Source organism: Parus major, chromosome 11 (assembly GCF_001522545.3).
Source record: "Parus major isolate Abel chromosome 11, Parus_major1.1, whole genome shotgun sequence".
NCBI classification, from domain to species: domain Eukaryota; kingdom Metazoa; phylum Chordata; class Aves; order Passeriformes; family Paridae; genus Parus; species Parus major.
The window spans coordinates 14,594,847-14,609,636 of record NC_031780.1 but is presented as its reverse complement, the minus strand read 5'-3'; the positions used below and the strand labels follow the sequence as shown (position 1 = coordinate 14,609,636).

General features: G+C 38.4%; 1 protein-coding gene across 2 annotated transcripts in view; it reads right to left on the bottom strand.

The window, feature by feature from the left end:
- Window positions 1-14,790, bottom strand: part of ZNF536 (zinc finger protein 536) — a 340,782-nt gene that overhangs the window by 129,092 nt on the left and 196,900 nt on the right. The window lies entirely within an intron of this gene.

Below are 14,790 nucleotides of genomic sequence, written 5' to 3'. Positions count from 1 at the left end.
TAGTTCCTATTAATTTTTTCCCCAAAAGTTTGAGATTGTTGTTTTGTTGAATCTATTTAATTTATAAGTATTGTGAAAACCTGTAGGCTTTTAGAGATAAAAAGTTTGCACCAGTGGAAAAAAACAAGAAAATTGCAGTGATGGGGGGTCCAACGACACTGACAATGTCTACAGGCAAAGCTAACACAACTTCCTCTGCAACATCTCAGCACTGGAATTGCAACAGGCAACCTAGAGTGTGGCCTAATATCATGTGAAAAACAATGGAAAAACTGGTCAGATCAGGGGGAGCTCCATCTCCCTCTCACCCACAGCTACTGCATTTTCTCCTTCAGAGTTCACAGCTACACTTATTCTTTGCATCATAACATAATGGGTGAGACTCCAGGACACCTCTTTTCTCTTCTGAATTAAATAAAGTCATTTCAGCCATCTTGAATTAACTGCCTTTATGCAAGCAGGCAAGGAATAAAATAACTTACAAAAGACTGACATAAAAATTGAAAAAAAAAAGTAGGGTATTAAAAAAAAGTCATTATTCAAACCACACAAGGCTCATCCATCATTTTGTACATAGAGGGTCATGTAATATAACTATAAGCATCAATTCAATACCACTATAAGCACCAATTCATGATTTCACCAAAAACCATGGCAAATGTTGAAGCAGTGACCCAGATTGACATTCCTGGCACGTCAGGAGCAGGACACATGGACACAGCATCACACCCTGTGCAGAACTGAGCTATCTGGGTTAGATCCAGGTGGGGAGCACAGAGTTAAAACCTGCACACAGAGTCTTCATTATTTCAGCCATAAACTACTGACTAAAAATGTTCTGTCTTTACCCATTTGAAATGTAACTAAAGCTGTCAGGAAACATAGTGCAGTTTACACAGCATTGCCTTTTAAATGGAAGTAATGGGACATAAGAAAGACTTAAATATTTGGCTCTAATAAAATTTATTCTCACAGTAGCAGAGACCCAAATACCACACTTGTTACCTGGAAAAGGTAACACTAACAGGCATTTCAGTAGGTATTATAAAATGGTTCCTCTAAACAATTTTGCTTAAAACTGAAAGAAGGAGATGATAAAGCTATTAAGAAATACATGTATATGCATATATATATTTTATAAATGCTTATCTCAATATATATGTGTATATATATATATATTATAAATGCTTATCTCAGTCATGTATGTTATCAAGCTATTACTACTTTTCAAAATGCAAATCTGGTAGTTTTCACATCACATTCTTGTTTTAACATTTTCTGACTGTTCTTAGACTGCAGAGTTAAAGCATAATATTTAAGTTAGAAAGCTAGTAAATGTCATTTTGAATTATCTTCAAGAACGGAAAGTTGCATACTACAGGAGTCTATTTTGTGAGTCTAGGAAAACATACATAGGTACTAGTCTATAATTCCAATATCCCAAAAGAGTTTAGATTTTTTCTGTTTTTACTCCTCAAAAGTTGTATATAATTATGGCTTAAGCTTCTTTGGGAAAAAGAAAAATGAATTCCCGAGTGCAAAAAGATTTTTCTGAAGTGCAAAACACAGAATGCATGATGATAAACTGAAGGATTTTTTTTTGGCTCTCAATAAATACTATATGAGCATTATAGATAAATATATAGATAAAGTTAACAAGGCACTCAGGAGGAATTTACAGAATCAGTCTACTAGCTATGTTTTGCTATATGTCACTCTAAATGATGGCCTGTTATCCATTTGCCTTTTATCTTTCCATCTAGAATATGTGTGGCCCAATAAAAAAGAATAAATTTGTAAGATGAACAGCTCTCTTTGCAGATTTAAGAGCCTAATTTTCACTTTACACAAAATTGAATTTTTTTCAAGGGAGCAAGAGGATGGAGTTTACTCTAGCACTAATCCCTCCGAAAAAGCAAACTGAAAACAACAATGAAGCAAAGAAAGATGTGGGTGGTCTGAAGAGTTCTCTTTTAGATTTAAGTAGACATACAGTAGGTAGCTCCAAAGGCTTTACTCCAACAGAGGCCTTACCTTGAAGAATTTTTCTTCCCACAGTGAAAGCATTCCTAAGACTTTAAAGCTGGGCTGAGGGGTTTTCTTTTGAATTCCTCTGCCTACAAAGCCCACCGAAGCGCTGGAGGCCATCGCTACCTGAATGAGCAGCTTTACATCTAAGTTCTTTTATTTTAAACAATGAAAAGATATGTTCAAGGCTGCCGACTCTCCCCATCAAATGCTAACCCAGCTTCTTACTAGGGCCCCATTTTGGCACATTGTACCTCTTTGTCAAAGCACTTAAGTTTAAAATGTGCTTAACTTTAAAATGTGTTTAAGTCTCACTGATTCTGCTACCAAGGTTTTCTTATCTCTCAAAAGCAATCTGTGGAAAATAAGGATGAAAAAAGAAGAGACTGACAAGAAGAAAGTTAAGAAGCAAACTGAAGAATACAGACTATGCCAACATCAGAATATGTGGGGAATGAAAAATCTTCAGCTTTACCAGTAATTATGTATTCTACACCTCTTATCCCCCTTCTCTTGTTATTGACAGCGCCTTCACAAGCAAAAACTCTCAGCTCTGTTAAATTGTGCAAAAATATAGCAAAAAGTAGTTTTACAGATCTGCAGAACAAGGATTGGCCTCCACAAATTAATTAATGATTTAGTCAGAATTTGAGCTATGGTTCTGGGGGCTTCTCAATTCTGAGGATAAAAGATCAGGAAGGAAAGAGAGCAGTTACTTATCTTAGAGTCATTGTGGTTCCCTGAGTTATGTGATCTATATGATGTGCACTTGATGCACATGGGATTACACTGCTTTTTTTTTACTATCCACTTCCATTATAGGCAGGTTGGCATCCTGAACATCTTCCTGCCCATCCCAACCTTTCCTGATTAAAGTGCAGGAAATAAGAGAGGAAAGTATGATATAGCTGCACATACTAGAAGTGAGACTTCCGAGCCTCGCCTCTGAACTTTCACTGAGATTTCCTTTCACTTTGTGTCTGTTCACAGCAAAAGTCCTGGACAGAAATGTGCAATGCAACATTCAGTTCTAAATATGAAACTGGTCTTTGTGCCAGTCTAAGGAACAGCTGTGAGTCCCCAGCTGCTCTGAGTGCTGTACCTGCTGGGCAGGCTGAGAGCACACAGGACACAGGAATTCAGGCACAAAGCAGCTTCTGGGAGGTATGACAGAGATATTTCTTGCATACCGTGCCTCAGCAGTCCTTTATGTGACTGTGTTCATGTTCTCGTGGGGTAAATGCAAGGAAAGAAAGTTCACTTCAACATCCATATCAGAAGGTGGCGATTAACTGAGCCAATTTGGCCAAAATGTGAACAAATCGATTTGGCATGCAGACTGAAATAAAAATTAACCAATCCATAAGGTCAGCACTTGAGGGATTGCCCTTCTTCATTCAGATGCCCAGTTCTCAGGAGAGGAGGACCTAAAAGCCACCGCTCCTCATCTAGCAGGGAGATCAAGCTGGTTCCACATCACTGCCACAGGCAGAAGGGAAGTTTCCACAGAGATACATCATCCCAACAAACAGCTTTGGAGCCAGGAGCACTTGCACAGTAGAAGGTTAAAAGAAAGCGAGAAAGACACCAGTGAATCCTTTTTTATCTTACTGCTGGTTATCAGAAATGGCCTAGCCAGGAATGAGCCGTGACCACGGCCAGCAGTGCCCTCAGCACACAGATACAGATGTCACAGAGGAGAAATGCCAGCTTCAGTGGAGATTGCCAGAAAAGAGAAGATAAACTTCTGGACAGTGAGTCTGTGTACTCAAAGCAGAAGCTATCTATGCAGTCATATGAAGAGCAAAAGGAAACATATTTTTTGACATTTCCATATATGTTCTGTACAACTGGTCCACCTGTCCGGAATGAGCCCATAAACATGATTAGAAAAGGGTGCATTAATTATGTAAAAATAAAACTGTTTTCTCTTGGTTAGGCAGCAGCACTGACTTCAGTCATGATAGCAGCCAGATCCTGAAAGGAACATCTACATACATGTCCCATAAATTTCACCAGAATTTATTTGCTGTGTGTGTGTGAAGGTGCAGGGATTCACAGAGAGGTGCTTTCATGTTCAAAGGAGCTAAATTGCAGCCCTCATGAAGACTAAATCATCAGTGAAGTCAGTTGGAATTTGTCAACACAAGGTTTGCCAAATTAGCCAAAAACAGGCAATCACATGGAAAAGGTAATCAACTCACAAAATAGGTAATCAGACTTACAAGTATGTGTTTTCTCTTGCACAATTTTCAACATTATTAAAGAACCCTTTGAAAATGTGGCCAGAAGCCTTTAAAGCTGCACATAAGCCCAGGTTTTCATGTATTTCTGAAATACAAAATATTTGTAGTTCTTCAAACCTGCCTGTAAAAGTTAATGAAACGTGCTGCAACGAGAAGTGGTAGTGACCACAGCTATTTTTTGATGACCTATAAACCACCCAGATTAGCCCATTTTGTGGCAGGAAATGTCAAGAAAGGAGTTAGAAGATATTCAATGTGTTAATCCTGTCACTGCTGTCAGCTTCTTGCAAGTATACCTCAACTCAACCACCTCATTCTCTGGGAAGCAGCACAGAATCTGCCAAGTTTCTGGGAGAACATGCTTTACCTTTCTTACCTGTTCCTAAGAGAAAGCTTTAATAATACTGAAAATAGTAGAAAATAGGAATATAATTAGGGATATAATTAATCATATTTTTCTAGCTACCTGAAGTAGCTTCAATTAGTATCATCCGATGTAAATGAGAGCAGAATCTGGCCCTGTGCTTATAATTTGAAATTAGAACCCTATTAGTGGATGTCAGTACACTTTTTTGGTAGTGAAGTTCATGGTTTAAAATGAAGGTTTCTACTATTACTAAATATCGCAGTTATAAATTAGGCCTCCGGAAAGAGTTACTAATGTCTTAGGTCAGGAACAACTTGATGTCTCTATTGTTTCATCAAGGATTTAGGTTTTATAATGACCATATTAGGGAATCTTAAACTGTTACTATGGATTGGCAGAGAATTTGTTTAAACACAGAGCTATTTTAGAAGAGAATTGGAACGGAGGCCTACTAGTCAGAAAGCAGAATTCGCATTGTTTGTATTATTAGAAATAAAGATTATACAAAGGTTCCATTGGTAAATAAAAAGATACCACCTCTGACATGAGAATTCCCTCTTAGCTCTCTGAACCACACAGACAAACAACATGCACAAACTGCTCTGCTTCTGTTAACAATTAGTCACTGGCAGAGTTTAACTTAAAATACAGTCTAAATTCAGCTGAAGTGAAAGACCCAGAACCATTTGTATGAGGCAAGACTTGCAGCCTGTAGAAGTGAGCAAAAGGCAGTCACAGGCAGCACCCTGGGCTGCAGGGCAGTAGCTGGGTGTTATTCCAAGCTCAGCAGGGAGGGAGCCAAAATATTGTAAGCAATGTCTTAGTAACTGGTGATGTGGTGGCTGCAGACACACCTTCAGCCCACCCCTGAACACCACACACTTGAAGATCGATGGTTTTCACACCCCACGGGTCCAAAACACTTTGCATGGCAATGCTGTATGTATGCAGTGCTGGTTATGTCTTAATGCTTCTCATTGTGGTGCTCTGACACACATGCAAAATCTGTATATACTGCACAGAGAGACATTAATGGAACACTTAAACAAAATTAAGATTTTATTAATCACAAAATGTTTCTTATCCTCTTCTTTTCATTTCAATCAAATTCCCTACAGAGGGTTTTTTTTTCTGGAGTTCTTAGCAATCTTACTTTTCAATTTTTTCTAAAATTTTAAAACCTTTTAAGATAATCAGAGATCAAACACAGTTTCTGAGTACATCATTTTAGCTGTTTCATTTCTTTGAAGAATCCTGTGACCAAAAGACATAGAAATTCAGATTTAGCATTTAAAACACAGGGTTGTTTACTTGCCATTTGCTGACAGAGCTCAGCTTTGACCAAAAATTGAGCATGGTGAAAAAATACTTTTTGAGAGAATATTTTCTGTTTGAGACCTCTTTAACTGTTTTGTTTTGGGTTTCATTTTAAGAAAGAAGATATCTTAAGCACCTTACAATATCTTTCATTTAACAGTTGGCAGAAGGAAACTCCCAGATGAACACTGGCCTGTGTCTTTCTCTTTAACCAGCTGAGTGATCCAAGCTTTTAATAAAGCTGTTCCAATTATTGTAAAAGTCATCTAGTACCTTATAGCCACAAATATTGACAGTTTATTGCACAACGCATTCGTGGCATTTGAAGGTCACATCATACATAATACATACACTTTTATAAAAGTGTCTGGAACAAAGAGATACATGATCAGCAATTACATCTTACCATTCGAGGGTATGATTTTATACTTATTGAAAATGAAATACTATAAGAAATGCAAATTGTTAATAAAACACAAAATAGTTCATTTTCTGTATTTATTGTTTTATTCATCAGCAGTACCAAGTTCAGTTGTAGAAAATCAATGGAATGCCATTCATGCCTCAAGAAGATTACAGTTAAATATCATTATCCTGGAAACCATCACACATATTCTTAGCTCAGCATGAGAAGAAGTAAGGTTCAAATTTTAATCTCACTGCTGTACACCTCTCCAGCCCTACTGAGCTCAATGTAACTTCAATACTTACATTTGAGTCAGGACTTCACCATATTATTATTAGTTTTGATAAAATTGATTTGAAATAAAACTTAAAGAGTGCTGAAGATTTTTTTAAAAAAATAAATGCACTTGCAGGCATGTCAAACTTCTTCACCCTCTTCCAGTGCTCCTGACTCTTAAAGACCCTTTAAAAAGCCCATGCACATGCACAAATGGTGCAATTAAAAGGCATAACTTGCAATTTATGCAGTCAGACCTGTGCACAGTCCTTCAATAATTTCAAAGGATATCAGAAATACATAGATTAGAGTCATGGAGTGCTTGTTCTTGGTTAAAGAGTCTTCATTTTTTTGATTTCATTATTAGCTCCTGGAACCTCTAGCTACCTAATGAGAGCTGAGCTGGAGGCAAATGACCATGGATCACTACATGTTTCTCACTACATTATTGCCCCAACACCATTTTTTGGCAGTTTCTTTCAAAATTGCAGAATGCAAAAACTTCTTTCCAAAGCTCTTAACACGCAAAACTCTTTCACCATCCAACTCCCTCACTGGTTTTTCAGATATGCCACTCCAAAATCATGACTTTAAAATCCCACTTCCTTAACCTGACTATACAGGTGAAAGCAATTCCAATCCCCAGTCACCTCGTTTGGCAGGTGAGGTTCATGAAATTCCACTAGACTTGTGTAATCTTTCTGCCAGAAAAGCAGAGGCCTTAGAAGTGAGTGTACTTTGCTGTTTATCATAATGTCATTTATTTAGCTTGTTCTAGTTCTTGCTTTCTTCAGAAGAGCACACCTGAGCTGCCAGGACACCCTGCTACACTCCTCTGTCCACAATGTGTGTCTGCAGAAGCAAAGCAGCTTTTGGACCTTTTGGATCAGCAAAGTTGGGCTTAAATACATACTCATGGATCTTTCCTTGGTATTTTGCCAGTGGTCTTTGCCAGCTACCCTCAAAATTTACTTTGGTGTCCAATTATACTTCTGACATCAAGGTTATTTCCTAAACATTTCATATGACATACTTCATATGGTTTTCCCCCCCTTTCTTAAAACAAGTGTAGAATATTCTGGAGTTTTACCAAAAGTCAGTCTGAACAGCAGTCTGTGATTTTCAGCAGTTTTCTTACCCAAACCCTTGACTCACCTGGGTTAGCTTTGATCCTGTCACCTAAATTTGAAATGGGCACTTGATTGCTGACCAGAGAGAACAAAGTCCTCCCAAACTTCATACAGATTGTATACTGCTTTTGGACAAAATTCCAGTGGGGAATCTAAGCAGAGAGGCTATCCAACTGGACCATCTTTTGGATTTGTATGTGTTATTTGTAGGCAGGTGTTCAGGTACCAGATGGCCTTAAAACCCATACTACTCTGGTTATAGCAGCTTCTACAAGCTGTCTGCATCATATTCCCATCTCTGAGATTTGCAGAGTGGCTACATGGAGCTTGATAAACACTTTTACCTAGCATTGCTCTCCTGATGCCAAGGCTAGATCAGATATCCAATTTGGGAGAGTTGCCTTACAGTCCCTCTTTAATTAAGTACTCCTGATCTCCCACTCCTGGGATGGATTGCTACTGCTGATTAAGCTCCAGAAGTAAGGATCTGTGGAGGCAATTTCATGAGGGAGAAAATGAAGTTGCTAGCTAATCAACTAAAATAACCATTAACTGGACTTCTGTGAATGAATATGTTGCCTTCTCCTTGCTTCCATACTTACCCTATTTCTTCCACATTAGCAGCTCTACAGCCCTACAAACCAGAGGGGTAAAGGGTGCTTCACCTTGACCTCTGTCTTGTTCCTAAAACACTTGTGGGACAAACAGGACCATTTGGTACAGGGTATTCTATAAAGGAAATCCAAGTTGGTGTCAGTAAACAGCAGGAAAAATTATGAATCTGGGTGGAAGACAGCTCTGTTGAATCTTTTTTCTCTAGGTTTTTCTCATGTTCCCAATAATGCAGTCTCTTAGACTCTAAAAAGTACAAATTAACACCCATTTCCATGCAGTCTTCTAAATCCATTGATTTTTTGTTTTTAATCTTTTGAGTACTTGTATAGAAATATTTATCAATTACACTAGCCAAGTTTCACCTTCAGCTTCTGGGTTTAAAAAAATCAAAAAAATATATATTTTTTCTCAAGTGTGAATCACAGACCTGCCTTCATTATAAGTAGCTCTCAGGGCACCAGGTATCATTGGGTAAGTTCTTGCATACTATTGTTTAAGAAAACGGTATTATTATTATTATTATTATTATTATTATTATTATTATTATTATTATTATTATTATTATTATTATTATTATTATTATTATTATTTTATCACAGAGTGGAAAAACCAGCACAGAAATGCCAGTAGTAGGTCACTATCAGAATATATAAAAATTCATTCTACTAAAGAAAAGCATAAATTATTAAAATGTTGCAGGAATGTCTTTCTGTAGACACCATCAGGAAAGAAAAAAAAACCAAAAAACAACAACAAAAGAATCAGGCACATAAAAAGAACGGTACAGGTAGCTAAATTACTAATTTCCCCCTCAACAAAATGAGAAAGAATTAAAGGCTCTCATTCTATTTACAGATTACTGATTAGAGAGGTGCTGACAGAGTCTCTAAAGAGTGAATAATGTCATGGTGTGTGTTACATTTGGACTATGCTATGAGAGACTTTTCCAGTATCTGTATTTTCTTGCTTTTAAACTTCAGGTGTTCCTTTCAAACTAAATGACCATTTTGAGTTAATACAAATACTTTTGTAAACAATTTTTCTCCCATTTAACTTCTTTGGTACAAGCCACTTGAGGATAATTTCCAACTTCTTTATCCATTTCACAAAAAAAAATAAAAATAGCTGTATTTGAATAAATACTTACAAGCAACTCTAAACTGCTGAATCTACTTTACCAGCACCCTTTTTCTATAAATAAAATATGTTAATTACATGAGTTTTGCTGTAATGGAAAATTATTGATTAAATTCATTACATTGAATCGTGAGAAGGGATCCTTTGACTCTTTTGTACAGGTTTTTTCCTCATTGTTTTAACAGTGTACTGTGAGAATACTAAGAACATGATATTATCTGAACAGAGCCGTTAATTTTTTCATACTAATGCATCTCAAAAAGTACATTACTAGGTCAACTCATATCCATGTTTTGTAAAATAGCATTAACGTACATGGATACCATAACATGATATTTGTGGGCTATAAAAATTCTGAAATGCTGCCTATGGAGCTGAACTATCAATAATCCAGTTTTCCTCATCTACTATGAAAATGTAATTTTTTTTCATCTGAACTACTCTGGTAAAAAAAAAAAATAAAAAATGCTATTTTGAATGCTGTCCTCTGATTTAACTGAGCTTGTGGCAATAACTGGTTTAGGCATAGGCTTCAGTATGCTGGAATGATCCTGAAACTAATTTTGCATGTGTTGGAGTTGGACTGTGGCCATGCACGTCAGTATGCTGGAACAGAGTTATCTAAATCCTGAGCCTTATTTTACATGTGCTGGTGTTGGACTGTGGCCCTGCAATCTTTTAGGTCTCCATCTGTAGCTATCAAAGCCAGGGTGTGCCCAGCCACTCGCTACTGCTCACTGCCTTCCTCCCACAGAAGAGCTCCAGGCTCACAACCAGCCTCCCACACTGGGGTGACTGGGAGCTCCTCAGAGCCCTGGCTGGTCTCGTCAGCCTTTCCCTAAAGCCTCTTTGCTGCCATGAGCAGCCTTTTGCAGGCCATCTCACTGGGATCCCTGCAAAATTATCAAGTCCCACACAAGTGATGAGAAATACCAACCTTTTGGACAGATGTTTCCTCAGATTCAGCACATTCATTCCTTTCTCAGTACCAGGTAAAACAGCCCTCTCCTTTTTCTACAAGCTATGGAGACCACAGTCCCACAACTGATGGAAGACCCTTCCTAGTTTCCTAGCCTGAATGTTCTCCCTGCAGCCATCAGCCAAAGGAATTTGAAGTCCAGAAAGTCTAGTCCAAAAGCTGGTGGTGGTTTAGTCCTGGGGAAATGGACAAGAGAAGATCAGGCACTTGGAGGCCACAGTAGAAGAAACCCTGGCCGTGCACCAATGTGGAACACCAACACAGAGGCTGTGATGGGGACTGAGCAAAGCAAAGTCATTGTGCAAGGCCCTTATCACCCCAAGGTGAGCTGGTACCCTCCATGGACACACAGGCTGATGGCAACAATATGCAAAGTGTTAGCAAGATGCCTTCTGCTTACTTACAGCTCCTCCACATTAATCCACCAGTAAATGCATATTTTAACTCGTCAGGAGCACCTACAAAATTAGGAAATAATCCAGACTGGCTTGATTTGCAAAAACATTTCCCTACCAGAAATTCTGTCTCTATGGAGCTCAGCAACCTGGGGAAACAACTTCACACTAAGGTCAAAATTAGAAATTTGAATGAAGATCAGGCATTCCTCTCTGGCTGGACAGACACAAGTTATCTTACTGTCTGCCTCAGAGACAGAGAAAGACTTATTTTAGAAGAAGGAGAGTTGCTCTATCTCTTAACTTATTAGCAATGCACTTTCTTCAAATTCCAACAGAAAAGAAATTCAAAACCCAGGTAGTCTGCATGCACGGAAGCACCTTTTGTTTAATAAATAATTCAACCATGTATTCCTTTTTAATTTAAAAACGGTCTGACTGAACAGTCAACAGAGTGAACTAAAGTTGGCAAAATACAGTGTTGAAAAATTAAAAAGTGTATTCAAGGCCGTATTCATTTGCTTCACTTCTCATATACTGGAGAGACAGGCTGTGCTGAAGTTCTAGCTTTTTTCTTTTTTCTTTTAAATTATACACATTCAGTCACATGATGCTCACTTGCCTTTGAAAGCTGCCTTGCCCTGGAATTAGTCTTTCTCTCTTTCTGTTACTAGTACAGCAGCTGCTGCTCCTCCACCTCATGAGCATCAGAAATTCAGCCAAAATGTTCTCACAAGCTCCTCTGCCATGCCTGTGAGGGCCAGACTTAAACTATCGACCATCTTGGAAAACAGAAATGCTGTAAAACCTTCTTCTGAAAATATTCAGATCATCATCAGATTGATTGGTCCATATATCAATAAGTATATAGTGAGGTAGAGAAAACACATCTGGCAGCAAAAATCTGCAGATACCGATGCATTGAAACCCATCCCAGGACTGAGTTTGTAACACACTGTTGCAAATGAGAACAAATACTTGGGATCAGTCAAGTGTATTTGGTACTGACTTACTCTCTTGAAGATAGCCAAAAGCATATAGCACTATCTTAAATATGAATTCACAGGCTCACTTTCTGTAAAATAAAACCCTTAGCAGTAAGCAGTTAAGAATAAGAAAGAAAAAAGCTAATAGAGTCAACTCTTACACAGCCTTCTGTACCACAGTTTCAAATAATTTCTTGAATCTTGGAGTAGACAGAAAGGAAAAAGTAATTCTGTGGTGAAACCTCCTTATTTCAGATTTCTGGAGATGAATCTGTTCCCCCATACATCCCAAAGCAAAAGCAGGTATTTAATGGCTTCCTAACACAGCACAGCCTTTAAGCCTCTGCTCTGCTGAGTGTCTGGCTCCCATCACTCTGAATGGCTTTCCCATGTTCTTCATCCTTTCTGATCAGCACCTTCTGGAGCAATGACCATTCTGTAACCATCAGACAACAGCCACCAACATGAAATTCCCAAGCTGATAGCGCTCACATGACATTAAATGCTGACACAAGGAAATCTTATCTCAGAGAGGTCAGATATGCAGGAAAGATCTTTACTGGAAAGGAGAATAGGGGAAAGGTATCCCTTACAAAGTAACATTGCTTTTATAGAAAATGACTTGGCAATAAGATCTTTCAAAGTTGGACATACTTATTTAAAACTCATTTTAGACCCTCTGGATGACAGAAATGACATTTAGGAGATACAAGTTTCACATTTGCATCCTGACTATTGCATATCTTATGGAAGAAGAGCAGGCCTTCTTCAGATTTTCACTATTCTGAACACTAGTAAAATTTCCTGCAATATATAGGATGAAAACAGCAACCAGAACAGATATATTTGTACAGATAGGAAAATTTCAATGTCTTCCATTGCCCTGACAAAACCACCTATGAATGATAAGTCCTCCCCTGCAAGTCAGAGAATCTTCAGGTTCTAATTTTGGCCGATTGCTGGCTTGCACTGAGACGCTCTGCAATAAGTACCATGTCAGAGAACAGACTGATTTAAACCCTGAGAATGCAGGCTCCTGCATTTGTGCAGACACATGTTTCCATGCCTTTTCAGGACAGTAGTAGTGGGAGCCACTCCAACAGCCTGGCAAGCCCACGCAGAATTTGGTACATGACAAACTGGCTTGCACCAGATTACATTTGAAAGCTGTCTGCAGTGGGACTGGCCAACCTAACAAAGTCATGCATGGGGTTGAGGAAAGGTGAATGGCAGCATAAACTGGTCACATGAAACTTAAATAATTCGAACAATTTCACTAGAACTGGTTCTTTTCTGGCTACAAATTCTACAGAAATGTGTCCATTCATGAGGGTCATAGGCATTTGTTCCAAAAGAAAGATTCTGTTGACTACTGGGCATTGGAGCTTGCTGATAGATGCTGAAATATTATAATAAAGGGTGCACAAACAAACAGTATCTCCCTACTGCTGCCATTTTTTCATCATAAAACTGCAGGAGAGCAGCACTGTGTATTTAAAACAAACAATGATGGGAAGATGCACCTTCAGAAAAGCAGCCCAGATACCAGACAGGACACTGAGGAGTGCTGCACATCAGTGGAACTGGTTCCAGAAAAGAATTGCTGGATAGTCCATCATCTGCAGTACTGCTCCAGTGAGTGCTGTTCACCAAACAGCAACATGCTTTCTCTCTGTGTTCTAGGGTTCTTTTCAATTAATATTTGTTTTACTTATGTTGAATCACTGCTCATCTACTAAGATATTATTTGATTTAAAAAAAGAAAAAAATCCTTTCTTCTTGGTTACATTTTCACACAGGTTTTTTGAAGTAGGAGAGTAAACACACAGTCCCTATGATGGCAATTTCCATTCATAGTTTGACAACTAAATGTTGCGATGTTACTTGAAACTCCTGCCTCTTATCTTTCAATTTTTCTTTAGGGAAAAACAGCACAGAAATATACTCTGCCATCTATTTGAAAAGATGCAGATATAATCCACCTATGATGATGCAATTTTTGGAACTAAGACTGTGATCCAAAACAGCAGTCTGATCTACATTTTAAACACAGCTATTACAATAAATAAAACCAAACACGGTGATTCTCCACATATTTTTATTTATTCTGATAACGTTTTGCAAGATTTCTGGCTGAGAATGCTTTACATAAGTAATCATTATTGAAAAGTTTCCCTGAAAAATATGTACCTTAAGACTGTAGTCAAAGCAGAATTATAGATGGGGGGAGTATGCATCCAGATCTTTGTTTTTCATCTGTGGTGCAGAAGCTGCTGGCCATCAAATGTTTAAATATCTGACGGTCTTCTGATGGCAGACAACCAGCAACATAAGATCAGTTAGGGGCAGCTGACTGTCAACATCACAGGAAAACCCATCTCCTCTGGCATTGCCAGGGACTTTGTTCATTTGGGGCAGCAATGGCAAACCAAGCTGTCCCACAGGCCAGGGTGCAGCAGGGAGGTGGCTGAGGGGACTGATGGCACTCATCTGGCTTCCTGCAAGGCACCACACCCCTGTGGAGGAGCTGTACTTCTCCAACAGCTTGGACAGTTTCAGTGTGTCTGTCTGCACCCTAACAGATGCAAAGGCTTTCTCTCAGAACAGATTTTCATTAACTTGTACTACCAAGCCCTCTCCTATGCAAAAACAGAAGGAGGTTTTACAGAAATTCAAAGAATTCTCTTATTCAACAAACTTGCCGCATTTTTAGTACTCAGAGTGCATTTGTTTCAAACTGTCAATCTGGTCACACTGAGCAGAGGAACTCCCTAAGGGTAATGCTTTTACTTAAGGTTGGATTTTGCCTCTAACACTTGAGTTAAAACTCCTCTGCTGTAGCAAAAAGCCATCAAAAGGGTTAAACAGGTTTGGTGCTGAAATCCAATTATGTGTAGCTCGGGAACTA